The sequence below is a fragment of the Medicago truncatula genome, chromosome 7 (genome assembly GCF_003473485.1).
Source record: "Medicago truncatula cultivar Jemalong A17 chromosome 7, MtrunA17r5.0-ANR, whole genome shotgun sequence".
NCBI classification, from domain to species: domain Eukaryota; kingdom Viridiplantae; phylum Streptophyta; class Magnoliopsida; order Fabales; family Fabaceae; genus Medicago; species Medicago truncatula.
In genome coordinates this window covers 33,316,574-33,333,342 of record NC_053048.1, presented here as the reverse complement: position 1 = coordinate 33,333,342, position 16,769 = coordinate 33,316,574, and the positions used below count along the sequence as shown (strand labels likewise).

Sequence of the window (16,769 nt, the reverse complement as noted above, 5' to 3'; positions counted from 1 at the left end):
TTAGTTTATATCGCACATCATTAAGTATAAAAAATAATTAGTTTACGTAATCATATAGTCTATATTATCTACTACACTTTACATAATCATGTTACATTTCTTTATCAAAGTAGCCAATTATAATTATGTTGTGACATTCTTTATTCCCTAATAGGAAACAAAGGCAACAACATTTGCATAATGTGAGTGATATGGATGAGTTGATTCAATATGACCAAGTAATATCTTCAAATATAGTAGAAAATGAAATGGAAAAAAGAACAAAGGATGGATTCGATCGAGAAGATGAAGAATGAAGGTGCCCCAATCGTACACTTCTATGCCTGCGAAAGAATTTAAAAGTAGAAAAGAAATAAGATAGCAAATAATCATAAAACTATAAGAGCAATATCATCATAACGTTCATATAAATTTTTCTACTTAACTGTCCCTATGAGCTTAGTTCACTTGATAAGGAATAATGCAAATCATATGTAGGGGCCGGGGTTTGAACCCTGGACACTCCACTTATTCACCTTTAAGGTGAATTTCTCTAGCCGCTTGGCTACTTGACAAAAAAAAAAAATAAAAAATTTCTACTTAACTGTTACGCAAGTACAGTACCACCAAATGCAAAGACTAACTTTAGGATAGAGACACACATTTGGACAATCTTCAGTGCGATTACATTCGGGAATAACTGTGATTTAAACCAAAATAATGATTTATCCAAAAAATGAAAATAATATTTGATCAATTTACGTGCAGTATGTAAATGTGTATAAAAATTGAGAATGATGTGAAAGGGGCTTACATAAGCTTTCACTTACAACAAAAAAAATGGAAATAAAGAAGATCATAATATAAACAAACTTAATAATTTCAATCATTTTTTTTCTTTGCAAATAGAAAATTATTTGATCACTTTATATTGTGAAAATATCATGGATATGTTTACGTTAATTAAATATTTTTTAACGCTTATAAAGTTGTAAGAAACCCTTTCAAAAATCTGAATTATTATTATACGTCTCTTAATTACATCAATGTGTTATATTTGTCCCTTTGGCTCCCTCAAGTAACTAGATGTTTTTTCTGTAAGATCTCACATAAACATATTGTTGGGTATCATAATTCATTATTTTATATTGCTTCTACGAGAGGAACGGTATGCCTCAAAGAGAGACATAATAATATGGCAAATTCTATGGTACACCCAATATATTTGAGTGTACCAATATACCCACTCTTTAAATTAATAGTTAAAAGAGTTGTTTTTTTAAGAAAAATATTTTTTTTATCATTTATAATTATAACAACTAAATCTTATTCATCAAAAGTGTCAACGAAATAAAATTAATTTTTTTTAATTTTTATCACTCATAATTGAGAACATTGATTATTTTTTACGATAATATGTAAAAATAATTACTATAATTCTTATAAACAATGAAATGATGTTTTTTCTGATAAAATGATGTTCTATAAAATATAAATATTGATAAATAACTATTTATTATATAAAAAATTATCGTTAATTTATAAAATTATGAAGCAAGAGTACCGGTACACCTCATTTTGTGAGTGTACCGTAGAAGTTCCCTAATAATATACAAAAGCAATATAATTTAAAGAAGGCTAATAATATAGTTATTTATTAGAGAGTAATTTCTATGCCTTGGTAGTGTAAACTTTCTTTACACAAGCATCCAATAAATTCGTACCAAATAGATGTTTGTAGATATATTTCAGGAAGTAAACTAAAAATGTGACATCGAGGAGTGATTTGATTAATTGAATGTGCGTGCAGAAAAAATTGTATTGTTAGTGTATATAAATTACATGGATTTTGAGAGCATTATGATCACCACCCTATCATGGTTCTTTCATAAAGAGAGCCTTTTCAATAGGGGTAATAACCCTTTCAAGTTCCAGGCAACATGGATCACTCATGATGATTTGTGTGTTGTGTTGTGTGAGACGTGCAAAAGACGCTCCGATTTGCTTCATATTATTTTTAGCATAGTTTTAAAACTTAGATCGAATCGGCCGATCGGACCGGTTCAACTGTGAACCGGTGACATGACCGGTTTGAGCAAGAAGTTGGATCGAATATACAGTTGAACCGTGATGAACCGGTAAGAACCGGCTGGATTCGGTCAAACCGGTGACTCGGTAGTTTTTGAATCGGACCGGTTTTTTGGACAAAAAATAGAAAACTGCGGTATTTTGTGGAGAAAAAAAAAATCAGAGTTAAAGAGAGCGGCAGTTGCATCATAGTGAGAGAGAGCAAGAGCAACGTATCATTCAACTATGAAGATGGAAGAGAAAAGACAAATCTCAACAAAGATGTATGAGTGGCTAAAATTTTTGGGAGTTGAAAGAGAATGAATGTGAATAGCTTTGTGAGTTCTGCTCATTACTCAAATGGTTCCGCTCATTCTCAAAGTAAAAGTTTAAAATGCCCCTACGCATGTTAACTTACGTAGCGTGAGTTAACATGCGCTAGTTATACGAGAAACGTAACTTAAGTCACGCTACGTGCTGTAATTAGCCCAGACATAACCTCGTTCTGCCTCATTTTCAAACAACACACACACAAATATCAATTTTCTCTCAAATTACTCAACTCCAAAATTCCTTCAACTTCAAATCAAACAACACTCCAACAACAAGAACAAGTAAGCTTTAACTTAAATTATGTTGGTATGATAGATTTTTTCACTTAATCTAGAATTTTTTAGGTTTATTGTTTCGTTAAAATTTTAATTTTTTTTGCAAGAAATGATAGAATGTTACATGCAAATAACTTATAGTGCTTAATTGTTATGATGTTTTGATACTATGTTAGATTTTTTGTACTTAGATTAGATTTTTTTAGAATTAGGGTTTGTTTTTTTTTATTTTTTTATTTTTTTTTTGCAAGATATGATACAATGTTACCTGCAAATAAGTAATATTGCTTAATTATTTTGATGTTTGCATGTTTATGTTGTAGTTATCATTTTTAGGGTTTATGTATAATTTGCACTCCAAGTGTTTGATAAAATGTTGGAATGAGTTTTTCATTGATTGTGTTTAATTTCTTATTGTGTAGATTTGAAGCAATTGCTGGGTGGATCAACGTTCATGCAGAATTCAACGGCGGAGAACCTCGGAGGTTGAAGGTTCGGTGCCTTGATGTAACGTTAAGAGGTCTCAAGGATCAACTGAATGAATTCAACCAAGGAGTTAACCTCAGAGACACAAGGAGGGTGGAATACGTTCGGTATAAACGTCCAACGCTCGACGAAGGGAGGGTATCATTCACTTGGGTGGAATTAAAGAGCGACGAAAACGTGACGAGCATGTTTTGGGAGCACAACATGTTCCAGTGGATCGATATGTGGGTGACATTGTGATAAGTGCTAGAAAGTTGTATTTTAAATGATATATTTTAGGCACTTTTGTTACTTGTTTTGCAAGTTATTGAGGGAAAAGCCGAGAGATAAGTGATTATTGCCCTTTTACGCTTTATCTATCTTACTTCATCCATTTGTGCAGGATTCGAACTCAAGACATCAAGCAAAGAGCAAAAATGAAGAAAAAGTACAAAGAGGCAAGAGATGATGTTACTCGCCTCCAACTCGCCATGGCGAGCAGCAAAGGCGAGCAATTCTAGTAAGCATCAAAGATCCTTCGCCACCAACTTGCAATGGCGAGTGGAAGGCGAGCGAACTCGCCATGGCGAATGTGTCTATTCGCGAGGGGAGTTAGGGCGGTTTAACTCTTCACAGATGACGTGGCACAAACCCAATGGTGAAGGAACCTCAACTCACCATGGCGAATTAAGGAGCTCGCGAGGCGAGTTGATGCAGAATCAGAATTCTATAAATAAGCCCACTCAACCATTTCATGGAGTTAGTTAGTTTTTAATCTTAGTTTTTCATACTTTTCATCTTGTAACATTTATATATATATATATATATATATATATATAGAGAGAGAGAGAGAGAGAGAGAGAGAGAGAGAGAGAGAGAGAGAGAGAGAGAGAGAGAGAGAGAGAGAGAGAGAGAGAGAGAGAGAGAGAGAGAGAGAGAGAGAGAGAGAGAGAGAGAGAGAGAGAGAGAGAGAGAGAGAGAGAGAGAGAGAGAGAGAGAGAGAGAGAGAGAGAGAGAGAGAGAGAGAGAGAGAGAGAGAGAGAGAGAGAGAGAGATAGGGCTTGTTCTTCATAGAGTGAGAGTGATAGAAAGTGGATTCTTCATCTTTTGTTGAGAAATCACAAGTTGTAATGAATCTTGCTTCTTCAATTCATTCTTGCAAGGCTTCCATGACAATGAGTAGCTAAATCTCCTTTGTTGGGATTAGAGGTACTTGATCTTAGCTTAACATGTAATCTTTTGATCTATAAATATATGGTTCTAGCATTTGATTTGATATTGATGTTATTCTTGCACTTTAATGTTTATCTTTGATTTAATTGTGATTGAGAAATACTTTTGAATCTAGGTTTAAAATAACCATCTATCAAAACATAGGTTCTAGACATGGAATCGATGTTTTGATAATCACCTTGTGTATCCAAACCTAAAGCTTTCTTATCATTCAATAGATTGAGAAATCATCGATTGAACGATAAGATCGACTCTTGAATCATTCAATAGTTTGAGACATCGACAATTGAATGATACAATTGATCTCACAATATTGTTTGGACACGAATAGTGTTGTCGAGGGATACGTGATAATATCAAAGAAAAGCTAGAATCCATGTATGTTCATTAGGTTATGTGTGACGCTTGATCAAGGAATTCTAATCCTAACAAGTTTTACGCCCTATTAATCTCAACTTTATCATTTGCAACTTAGTTATTCAAACAAACAACAAATTATCGTTTAACTTAGAATGATATTTGGTGTCGAACGGTCCGCGATATCGCACTAGTCCCTGAGGAGACGATACAAATACTTACAATTGTTTGATGTAAAAATACTACATCACGTTGTTGAGATCAACTGAAGATATCATCAATAGTTTGATTCCGCCAGAAGATCGTCATTAGTTAGGGTAAGGTGCATTCCAACTACAACAATTATCTTACCTCTGAAATGGGGTAATTCAAACTTGTCAAACGAAAAGTCCTCAACATTCGCCCAACATTCATGTTTTTCCTTTGAAAAGATTAAATTCTTGTTAGGCTGGTTTATATTAAGGTATTGAAGTGTCAAGGAATGAATCTCATTTCGTTGGCACTTGAATACCATCATCTAAAGCAAGCCTAACAAAAATTTATTCTTTTCAAAAGAAAAACATGAATGCGGGGCGAACCGCTTGAGTCCTGTTGTTTGGCAAGTTTGAATTTACCCCATTAAAAGGTAAGACAATTGTTGTACTTGGAATGCACATTCCAACTACAACAATTGTCTTACTCTGGATGGGGCAATTCAAACTTGTTAATTGGAAGGACTCCAACATTCGATAAGCATCTTGAATGATGGTATTCAAGTGTCAAGGAATGCACCTCATTCTTTTGACACTTGAATACCATCATTCAAGATGATGATCGTTGTTATCATGGTTTTTGGGTGCCAAGCCATTAAGTGGACTTGAACCTTTCGACCGTTGATATCTCTTTTTTCTTGGGAAGGGTAAAAGGAGAAAAAACCCTTAGATTCTAAGTTCGGGGGTCGTTTTCGCTACGGGAAGGTGTTAGGCACCCGGAGCGATTATGGTATTCCATAAGAACCGCTCTCCTAAGTTTATTTCTACGCTTTAATTTTATTGTTTATTTGTAAAAAAAAGGGAGGTGTGATTAGTCAAGAATGGGGGTGAGAAGAAATGGAATTTGATTTTTATTTCGGCTTGGATGAGTTTTGACTCATTGCCTACGTACCCTTTTAAGGGATCAAAACCGATCGTAGTTCATTCTCAAAAAAAGCTTTGTTTTTGTTGGTTGATTTTAAGTTTGAAAAGAGATTTTGAAGAATAGAGATGAGAGGCCTCAAGGGCATGAGATTTGAAAAAAAGTGAGGTGGAATTAATCGTTTTGCTAAATGAAGTCCAAGTATAGTTAAAGTTCATTAAAGGTTTTACTTAAGAGAATAAAAGGGAAAAGTTATTGGAGTTTTGACTCCATTTTTCATAAAAATATTTGAAGTGAATTTATTTGCATATTTTTTGGAAAAAATTGGATTTTCTCTAAGTGTTCAAAACTAAACGTTCATCTAATCATGCAATCCTAGCCATACATCTATGCATACAATCCTAAGCATACATCTAAAGTGAGTGTGTGCGTGTCGGTGCGTCATAGTGTCCATAGTCCATATTACAAAAATTCCCTAAATACATTCTATGGCCTCTTTGCCAAGCTACAAACCAATGATAACAAATTACATCACCAAATACATCACCAAATGAATTAAAACTTGCAAAAAATAAATGCTAGGTTTAAAGAAAGTGGAGAGTGGAGAGGGTGGTGGAATGCTATGAAATATATGGCACATGAGATGAAAGGGTTAGTAATCATAAAGCACAAAATAGTAGGAAATAATCAAAAGGAAATGCATAAAAAGCAAAAAAAAGTAATAAAGTGGTAAAAGCCTAAAATTTTTTGATATGATACCTAAAGGTGCTTGTGACCCATAATTGTCATTTCATGGCAATTTTGAAAGAGATTTTGTGTCAAGCCATGACATGAAATTAATAGGGACACATGCAAGCAAAGTACCATACCAAATTCATAGAGAAATTTGACACTTTATTCCTTAGGACTAAACTTGTTGCTTGCAAAACAAGGAATTCATAAAATCATGTTCAAAAACAGCAAACAAAAGCACATTTCCAGGGGCATATTCATCACTATATTAGGCATCATTCATTCACATCATAATATCAAAATGTCAAGAACAAAACATAGCAAAATGCATACCAAAAGTGTAAAAACACATGGAATTAGTTCATATCATTTTAACACATTTTTTTTATGCAAGAAACACCATGGAAATGCCAAAAATATACCAAGAAACAACCAGGATTTTTTTTAGGATTTTTATAAAAAAGGTGAGCAAGTAACAGGTGCAAGTAGCAAAAAAAAGCAGTGTGAATAGCACAAAAAAAGCAAAAAAAACGTAAAAGCAATGGATAAAGCCCAAGCCCCAATAACCACAAGATCCGGATGCACAGGGGACGTACGATTGATCCAGGATTCTGAAACCCTAGATCAAACGGCCAGGAACAAAAGGGACTGGACCGGTCTTGGACCGGTCCGGTTCACTGGCTTATAAAAGTGAAGGAACACCGGTTTTCTTCATTTTTCACTCCCCTTTCTCTCTCTAGCTCTTCTCTCTTCCCTCACCTCTCACCTCTCTCTAACCTCGCCGCCGGCGAGGATGAAGCTACGGCGGAGACCTTGAAGGTCCGCCGGAAACTTCATCTTCTCCGGCGAGTTCATGCAGTTTCCGGTGACCTAAAATTCCAGATTTCAAAGATTCTTGCATATTTTGATTCGTCCTTTAACCCTAAACACGAATCCAGCATTTGTTTTTTCAAATAAGGCTTGAAACGACGTAGATCTTGGAAAAATCTTTTACGGTTTTGAAATGATTTTTGGTTTTTGAACGAGATCGTTTAGATCTTTAAAGATCTACATCGTTTCGTCGTTTGATTACTTTTTGACGCTTGTTCTCGCTTTCAAAACGTTGATCCTTACGGATCTAGATTTTGATGTTTACGGTTATAGTTTTCTTTGAATTCTGGAACCTTTGGATCTGTTTTGCTTGCGTGATTTTTAGGTTTAACAGTGATATTACTTTTGAAAAAGAGGAAATGAGTTTTACCTGAAGTTTTGGTTGAAACTTTAATGGAGGAAAATCTTTGGAAAGAAGTTTGAATGTTCTTGATGATCTTGATTCTTCTGCTTGCTTTTTGGACCGAAAATAAATCGGTTTACCGGTTCCTCTTCTTCATCTTCTCTGATTCTTTCTCTGCTTCTCTGTGATTACGTGCTTGAGCTTGCTTCAATGTTTCTTAGATTTACGTGAGGAAACCCTGTGATCAGTGCTTGAGCTTGCTTCAATGTGAGCTCGCACTTGGAATTGCAGGAAAATCTTCAATCCGGTGATGAAGATTCACACGAATCTCTGAGGATTGATGCAAAAATGTTGATTCTGATGAAAATTAGGGTTTCTGGAAAACGGTTAGGGTTTTTGTTCTTGGTGTTCTTGAGAAATTCTGAGAAATTTTCTGTTTTTGATCTAACTGCTGAGAGAGAGAAAGTTGGAATTGTGTTTATGAGTTGGCGTGTGATTATTGCTTCTCTCTTTGACTTGTACAGTCAATGCGCCTTTTATAGGCTGCCATGTGTGCATTGGGACCAATAGGAAATTGACACCTGGACTTGTATGAAAAGAAATGGCACGGCTTTGGACAAAAACATGAAATTTGGACCTTTCTGCAAAAATAAGAACTTGAGGACTAAACTGCAATTAACAAAAAAAGGACTGAAATGTAAATTGGAAAGAAAAAAGGACTGGAATGCAATTTTGGACCTCTTTGGGGACCAGAATGTAAAATAAAAAATAAAACTGGAATAAAATTGGTAACCTGACAAAACGTAAAGCGAAACAAAAATAAAATTGACAAAACGGACTAAAACAAACCAATGACCTAAATGAGGTACTTCAAAGTAACCTCTCTATGCCAAAATTTTGTGTGAAATGACCAAAATGCCCCTGGGGCTAAAAACGACCTAAACATATTCAAATTAACTCGACACTGACTCAGATGCAAGTTTGAAATGAACTTAACAAGGTTTACTGATGAAATGTAAAAAAAACAATCTAAAAAGACTCAGAGACAGTCACAAGGATGAAAATGGGTCCCACTGCAGGAAATGACCAAAATACCCTTCTGTATGACTTTTTGCAAATTTTGAAATAAACTGTAGAAAAAGCAATGTAATGATTCAGAGACACTTTTGAAATGACTTACAAGACAAGTAAAGACATTTTGAAAAGTTTTATGCAAGAAAAACATAAGCAAAAATGCGATTGAAAATACTGCGAGGCAGAGACAATTTGAACTGTGCAGTTGAAATTTGACAATTGACAAAGTTTTGAAATGAAATTGGGCCCAGTATTTTTAGGTCCAAAAACAGGGTATAACAGCTGCCCCTATTTAAGTTTCTTTGTCTGGAGAGTCAAGAGACGGAGTCTTTGGCTTGACAGGACGAAGATACTTAAATATTAGCATTTGCACTGTGTTTGGACGTAAAAATACGCCTACCCATTTTCAAATAATATGCATGCCATGCATTATTTGGATTATGAATGCAAGACCTCATGGGAATTGGAATTAACAAAATATGTCGTATCCATTGCGGGATTGGTAGACATTGACAAAGATAGTGAATAGCAGAGTAACGGGAAACTGGAAACAAGTTGGACAGGTACAAGCTGTTCTTGGATTCAAACTAGCCACTTGACCGGGGATGAAATAAACAGACAACTGCGAGTTGTTCTTATGGATTCGAACTGGTCACTTCACAGGGGATAGAGGTTACTGGACAAACATGAGTTGTTCTTATGGATTCGAACTGGTAACTCACTTGGGGATATTGGAAAGTGCGAGTTGTTCTTATGGATTCGAACTGGTGACCCGACTGGGAAAAAGAGAAAATTGGCAAGTACGAGTTGTTCTTACGGATTCGAACTGGTGACTCGACTGAAAACATGTAAAATTGGCAGGTACGAGTTGTTCTTAAGGATTCGAACTGGTTACTTGACTGAAAGCAAGGCAAATAGACAGGTGTGAGCTTGTTCTTGGATGCGAACTGGTTACTCCACCGGACAGAAACAGATAGACGGGTACAAGCTGCTCTTGGATTGAGCTAGCCACTTGACCAAACGGAAACATATTAACAGGTACAAGCTGCTCTTGGATTGAGCTGGGCACTCGACCGATAACATAAGCAAATTGATAGGTACAAGCTGTTCTTGGACTTGAACTAGCCACTTGACCAAACAGAAACATATTCACTGGGGATTAGTTTTTTGACAAAATATAGATTGAGATTGACTTGACGTCGATTTGAATTGAAAGGTAGAAATTGACCGATATTATTGGCTCACAAGGTTTTGACAGAGAACCTGACATGAGTATTGAATTGAGACTGATGTTGTCATTGGAAATGCGATATGCATGGATGATATAACAGTTTCATTAAATGCATGGGTACGTAATATGCATGATTATGTATGTATGAATGCTTGTAATGCATGACTGTTGGCAGTTTGTAGGCACGACTTCACGGGGAAGACAAGACATTAGAGTATTGGGCACGTAGTGGCTCATGCTATATTACACATTCTTGGAAATCCTCTTTGGAGATGACGTCGTTGGGAGACGTGTCGGAACCAATAGCTGAGGGCAGGTAGATATGCAACTTGCTGGAGATAGAATCTTGGAAGACCTGACTGGGGAAAATGCCGTTGTGCTGGGCATGTTGTAGACATTGCATCTGTGGTCAATGCTTTTTGCATGTTATATTCTCAATTTCATTCATTCACTTTTTGCATCCCATTTTTGCCTGGATCGCCCTTTCGGGTTTTCGATCCACCGGGGAAATAAATTCTTTTCAATGCCCCATTTTTGCCTGAACTGCCCTTTCGGGTTTTCAATCCAGCGGGGTGCTCATTCTTGTCTAAGCCGCCCTTCCGGGTTTTCAACTTAGCGAGCCTTTTCATTTTCATGCATCTTCATTCTGTTTTTTCATTCTTGCCATTGACCACAGACTATCCTGGAGGAGAACCTGCTTGTAACACATATTGAAATAGACATCAACATACTCTCACTCATGCATGTTTCATTTGAATGTACCCTGTTGCTCAGGTTTGCTTTTCAAAATAGACAAAAAGTTTTCAATTTTCAAAAATGTTTGTTTCAAGCATTGTCATTATCAAAATAAAAAGAAAATGTGTTGTATATAGCTTTGAAAGTAGAAGAAAAAATAGAGTTTTCAAACAAAAGCAAAGGCTCAAATTGATGTATAAGAGTGGTGGTCAGCCAAAGGCATGACTCCACGGATTCACAAAGCTTGGAAAATGGTAATTTTATTGGTTGGTGGTACATTGAACACAGCAATCATTACATTTCCTGGAAACTTTGAATTCGCAAGCGTAGGAGCTTTAGATGAAGATAGTCATCAACGGCAGCAGATGCCCCAAGGGGGACGGTGGTTGGCCAGATATAGTTACTTGCCTTTTGTTTCAATCTCATTTTTGCATGAACCGCCCTTTCGGATTTTCGGCTCATCGAGACGCTCATTCTTGCCTGAGTTGCGTACAATCTCAGCGAGCTTTTCATATGTGTGTTTTTTTTTTGTCCCTTATTTTTGCCTGGACCGCCCTTTCGGGTTTTCGATCCACCGGGAAGCGCATTTTTGCCTAGGCCGCCCTTTCGGGTTTTCGACCTACCACGCTGTTCTTTTCATATTTCTAGGCAAAGTATTTCTTGACTATATCGGCATTCACTGGATTCGGAAGTTCTACACCATCCATGTGTGTAAGGATTAAAGCACCACCGGAGAAGGCCTTCTTTACAACATAAGGACCTTCATAGTTAGGCGTCCATTTGCCCCTTGGGTCGGGTTGCTGGTTTATCCTCCTTTTCAATACAAGTTCCCCTACCTTGAATTCTCGAGGATGAACTTTCTTGTCAAAAGCAGTCTTCATTCTTGCTTGATATGACTGTCCACGAGCCATGGCATCCATACGTTTTTCCTCAATCAAATTCAACTGATCATACCGGCTTTGGCACCATTCAGCCTCGGATAACTTTGCTTCCATGATCACACGGAGAGATGGAATCTCCACTTCCAAAGGAAGAACTGCTTCCATACCATATACAAGAGAGAAAGGGGTTGCCCCGGTTGAACTGCGCACTGTAGTACGGTAACCATGCAGAGCATAGGGTAACATCTCATGCCAGTCCTTGTAAGTGGTTACCATCTTCTGGACAATTCTCTTGATATTCTTGTTAGCGGCCTCAACTGCACCATTCATCTGAGGTCTATAGGGAGAAGAGTTATGATGCTCAATTTTGAATTCTTCACAAAGAGCTTGCACCACATTGTTATTCAGGTTGGTACCATTGTCAGTAATAATCTTGCTGGGAACACCATATCGAGAGATGATGTTATTCTTGATGAACTTAGCTACCACTTGCTTGGTCACATTGGTATAAGATGCTGCTTCAACCCATTTGGTGAAGTAGTCAATTGCCACTAAGATGAAACGATGACCATTCGAAGCCTTTGGTTCAATCCTTCCGATCATGTCGATGCCCCACATTGAGAACGGCCATGGGGATGACATAACATTGAGAGCGCGCGGAGGCACATGAATCTTATCAGCATAGATTTGACATTTGTGGCACTTTCTGGCGTGCTGGTAGCAATCATGCTCCATGGCCATCCAGTAGTAACCTGCTCGTAACAACTTCCTTGACATAGTATGCCCTGTAGCGTGGGTCCCGAAGGTACCGTCATGTACATCATGCATTAACTGCTCCGCTTCATGTTCATCAACACATCTTAACAATACCATGTCATAGTTTCTCTTGTACAGAATATCTCCATCTAACAGGAATCTACTGGCCAATCTTCTCAGGGTCTTCTTGTCTTGTTTGGAAGCACCCGGCGGATACTCACGGCTTAGCAAGAACTGTTTGATGTCATAGTACCAGGGTTTATAGTCAACCACATTTTCACCAGCCTGATCGATCACATCTCCAATAGCGAACACATGTGACGGTCTTTCAAGGCGTTGCACTTTAATTACTGGCACATCATTCCAATGGTTTACTCGAAACATGGAGGATAGAGTAGCAAGAGCATCGGCCATTTGGTTCTCATCACGAGGAATATGGTGCAGCTCAACCTTTGTAAAATATGTCAGCAAACGCCTCGCATAATCACGATAAGGAATCAATTTAGCATGATGTGTCTCCCATTCACCCTTTATCTGATTGATGACGAGCGCGAAATCTCCATAGATGTCGAGGTGTTTGATTCTCATGTCAATTGCTTCCTCGATCCCAAAGATACATGCTTCATACTCAGCCATATTGTTGGTACATTCGAACAAAATTCGGGCGGTAAAAGGAATGTGATGCCCCTGCGGGGATACAATGACTGCCCCAATTCCTTTACCATAAGCATTGACAGCACCATCAAAGATTAAACCCCACTTGCTATTGGGATCTGGACCTTCATCAATCAACGGTTCTTCGCAGTCTTTGGATTTCAAATACATGATTTCTTCATCGGGGAAGTCGAATTCAATTGGTTGATAATCATCGAGAGGTTGGTAAGCAAGATGATCTGCAAGAATGCTACCTTTGATTGCCTTTTGAGTTTTGAACACAATATCATATTCAGACAAAAGCATCTGCCAGCGTGCAATCTTCCCAGTAACAGCAGCTTTCTCAAAGATATACTTTATCGGAGATCCATTCTGGATATCAACCAAGTTGTATGATTCACCAAATAATGACGCAGGCGTTTAGCGGCCCAGGCCAAAGCACAACAAGTCTTCTCAAGCATTGTATACCGAGTTTCACCATCGGTGAATTTCTTGCTCAGATAGTAGATAGCATGCTCTTTCTTTCCGGTTTCATCTTGTTGACCAAGTACGCATCCCATGGATTCATCAAATACTGCCAAATACATGATCAAAGGCCTTCCTTCCACGGGTGGGACAAGGATAGGTGGTTCCAGCAGGTAATTCTTGATGCTATCAAAAGCTTCTTGGCATTCATCATTCCATACAATAGGCTGATTCTTTCTGAGTAGCTTGAAGATCGGCCCGCAGGTTGCGGTCATGTGAGATATGAATCGGGAAATGTAATTCAAACGCCCGAGGAAACCTCTGACTTGCTTCTCGGTTTGTGGAGCTGGCATTTCTCGGATGGCCCGGACTTTATCAGGATCGACTTCAATGCCCTTTTGGCTGACAATGAAGCCTAATAACTTCCCGGACCTGACACCGAATGTACATTTGTTGGGATTCAATCGCAGCTTGTATTTTCTCAACCTTTCAAACATCTTTGTTAAATATTCAACATGCTGCTCCTCATCTGTTGACTTCACAATCATGTCGTCCACATATACTTCGACTTCTTTGTGAATCATGTCATGAAACAGAGTGGTCATTCCCCTTTGGTAGGTAGCACCAGCATTAATTAGACCGAATGTCATCACTTTGTAGCAGAAAGTACCCCATGGAGTGATAAATGATGTCTTTTCTCTATCTTCAGGAGACATTTTGATCTGATTATAACCGGAGAAACCGTCCATGAAGGAGAACACCTTAGACTGAGCAGTATTATCAACAAGCACATCAATATGAGGTAACGGAAAGTTGTCTTTTGGACTGGCTCTATTCAGGTCTCTGAAGTCAACACACATCCGGACTTTACCATCCTTTTTGGGCACAGGCACAATATTGGCGACCCATTCAGGGTACTCAACTGTCATGAGGAAACCCGCATCAATTTGCTTTTGAACCTCGCTCTTAATCTTGAGAGCCATATCTGGATGAGTCCTTCTCAATTTCTGCCTGACGGGAGGACATCCAGGCTTGGTAGGGATCCGATGCTCCACAATCATAGGGTCTAGACCTGGCATATCTTCATACGACCATGCAAAAATATCCGGATATTCCCGGAGGAGTTGGATGATCTTCCGTTTAACCCCTTCCTCTAGAGTAGCACCAATCTTGATTTCTCGCTTGTTCTCCTCGGTACCTATGCTGATAAGCTCAATCTCTTCTTGGTGAGGCTGAATGGCTTTCTTTTCTTGCTCAAGTAACCGAGTGATCTCATATGGTATGTCATCACCTTCCTCATCTTCGGCCTCATATACAGGGAATTCAAAATTCGGAGGAACCGCAGGATTACTGTGTTCAACGGGTTTATTATGGTTCAACCTGCATATAATGATTGGATGATTTTAGAAAGAGTTTTTTTTTTTCATGCAGATTTTTGAAATTAATAAGAAAATACAAACGTTTTGGTTTTTTCTGGCATTACCATTGTTTCCAAGGGAAAAAGCACTAAAAAAGTAGTCGTGGAAGAAACGACAAAATTTTATTAATCAACGGCAATGCCGAAACAAACATGCCCTTACAGAAAATATCACTCTCGCTTTGGGCAGAGCGAGAGGATTGTTATTTTGAAAACAAAGCATTAAAGCAACAAGACACATTACTCAGAAACATGCATGATTGAAGGAATGTCAATGGCATCCCAATCTGTCGCAATGCCTCCTGGTGTAACAAATACAGGCCTGAGACCAGATCCAGTGGCTTCTTCAGAGATAGCATTAACAAACCCTGCACTGTGGAAGACTCCCGAGGAAACCCTTGATGACGGAGAGAACCCGAGACCTTCTTTACGCTTGTTCTCACAGAGCTGTATCACCTTGCCCCAGCCGGCAGTCTGACCCTCTTGGATGGCTCTCTGAGCATCTTTCAATGAAGCCATAGCAGCCCCAGCTTCCTTAGGCTCTGCACCTTCAATGGTCAAACCTTGGAAAGCAGTCCCTTCAGCAGACCCTGCTTCAATACAAGAAAAGGACGACAGCTGGCTGACTAAGTATGCTTCTTCGCCATGGATTGTAACGAGTTTTCCATTCTTCACAAATTTCAACTTCTGATGTAAGGTGGAGGTAACCGCGCCCGCATCGTGTATCCACGGTCTTCCCAGCAGACAACTGTAGGATGCATTAATGTCCATCACTTGGAAGGTAACCAAGAAATTTTCAGGGCCAATGGTTATCGGCAAGTCTATCTCCCCCAGCACATTCTTTCGAGATCCATCAAAAGCTTTGACCAAGAAAGTACTTCTCCTCAAAGGGGTCCCACGGTAGCTCAACTGATCTAGAGTTGTCTTGGGCATTACATTGAGGGAGGAACCGGTATCCACCAACACATTTGATATCATGTCTGATTTGCAATTCACCGAGATGTGCAAAGCCAGATTGTGACTCTTTCCCGCTTCTGGAAACTCTTCTTCACTAAACCAGAGGTTGTTACAAGCAGTAATATTTCCCACTATGCCACTGAAACGATCTACCGTAACTTCGTGGTCAACATAAGCCTGTTCCAGCACTTTCAACAAGGTATTCCTGTGAGCCTCGGAACTCAAGAGTAATGACAAGACAGATATCTTCGAAGGAGTCTGCAGCAACTGATCAACGATCTTGTAGTCGCTCCTCTTTATCATCCTCAGAATCTCATCTAAGTTCGAATCCTCTATAGATTTGCCGGACTGGTTCACATCTGTAGCAATGGGCGAAACAACGGTTGGAGTTGCTTCTTCAACTGGTGGAGTGATTGGTGTAGCTACCTTCTTCTGAAATAACGGCGGACGGACTTTCCCGCTTCTTAGCGCTGCAGAAGTCCCTTCAACAATATTGCTTACTGTGGCAAAGGAGGCTAGAGGCACCTCTACTCCATTTTCTATCATGGTAGCATTGTATTTGTATGGAACAGCCTTGTCCGAAACATAAGGAATTGGTCCTGGCAACCTTATCACCAAAGGCTCAGCACACTTCTTCAAAGGTACACTCTTGACAGGCGGATCGTGAAAAACTGGCACAATCACGCAAACATCACTGACAGTCAGAAAATTATCATTCATCAAGCTTTGGATGTCGTCTTGAACAGCATGGCAACCCGAAGGATCACGAAGGCATCCTAGACACTTGGCATGATCATGGCTGAACAGAGAAGCTTTGCACAGCTTGATGTGT

At 38.6% G+C, this 16,769-nt stretch overlaps 1 long non-coding RNA gene across 1 annotated transcript; it reads right to left on the bottom strand.

Annotated features, from left to right (window-relative positions):
* Positions 1–875, bottom strand: LOC11411144 (uncharacterized). The gene is made up of 3 exons (XR_003007296.2): positions 794–875; positions 585–679; positions 1–323 (listed from the first exon to the last, which is right to left on the bottom strand). It is a non-coding gene; the product is annotated as an uncharacterized lncRNA (long non-coding RNA).
* Between the last annotated feature and the right edge of the window lie 15,894 nt (positions 876–16,769).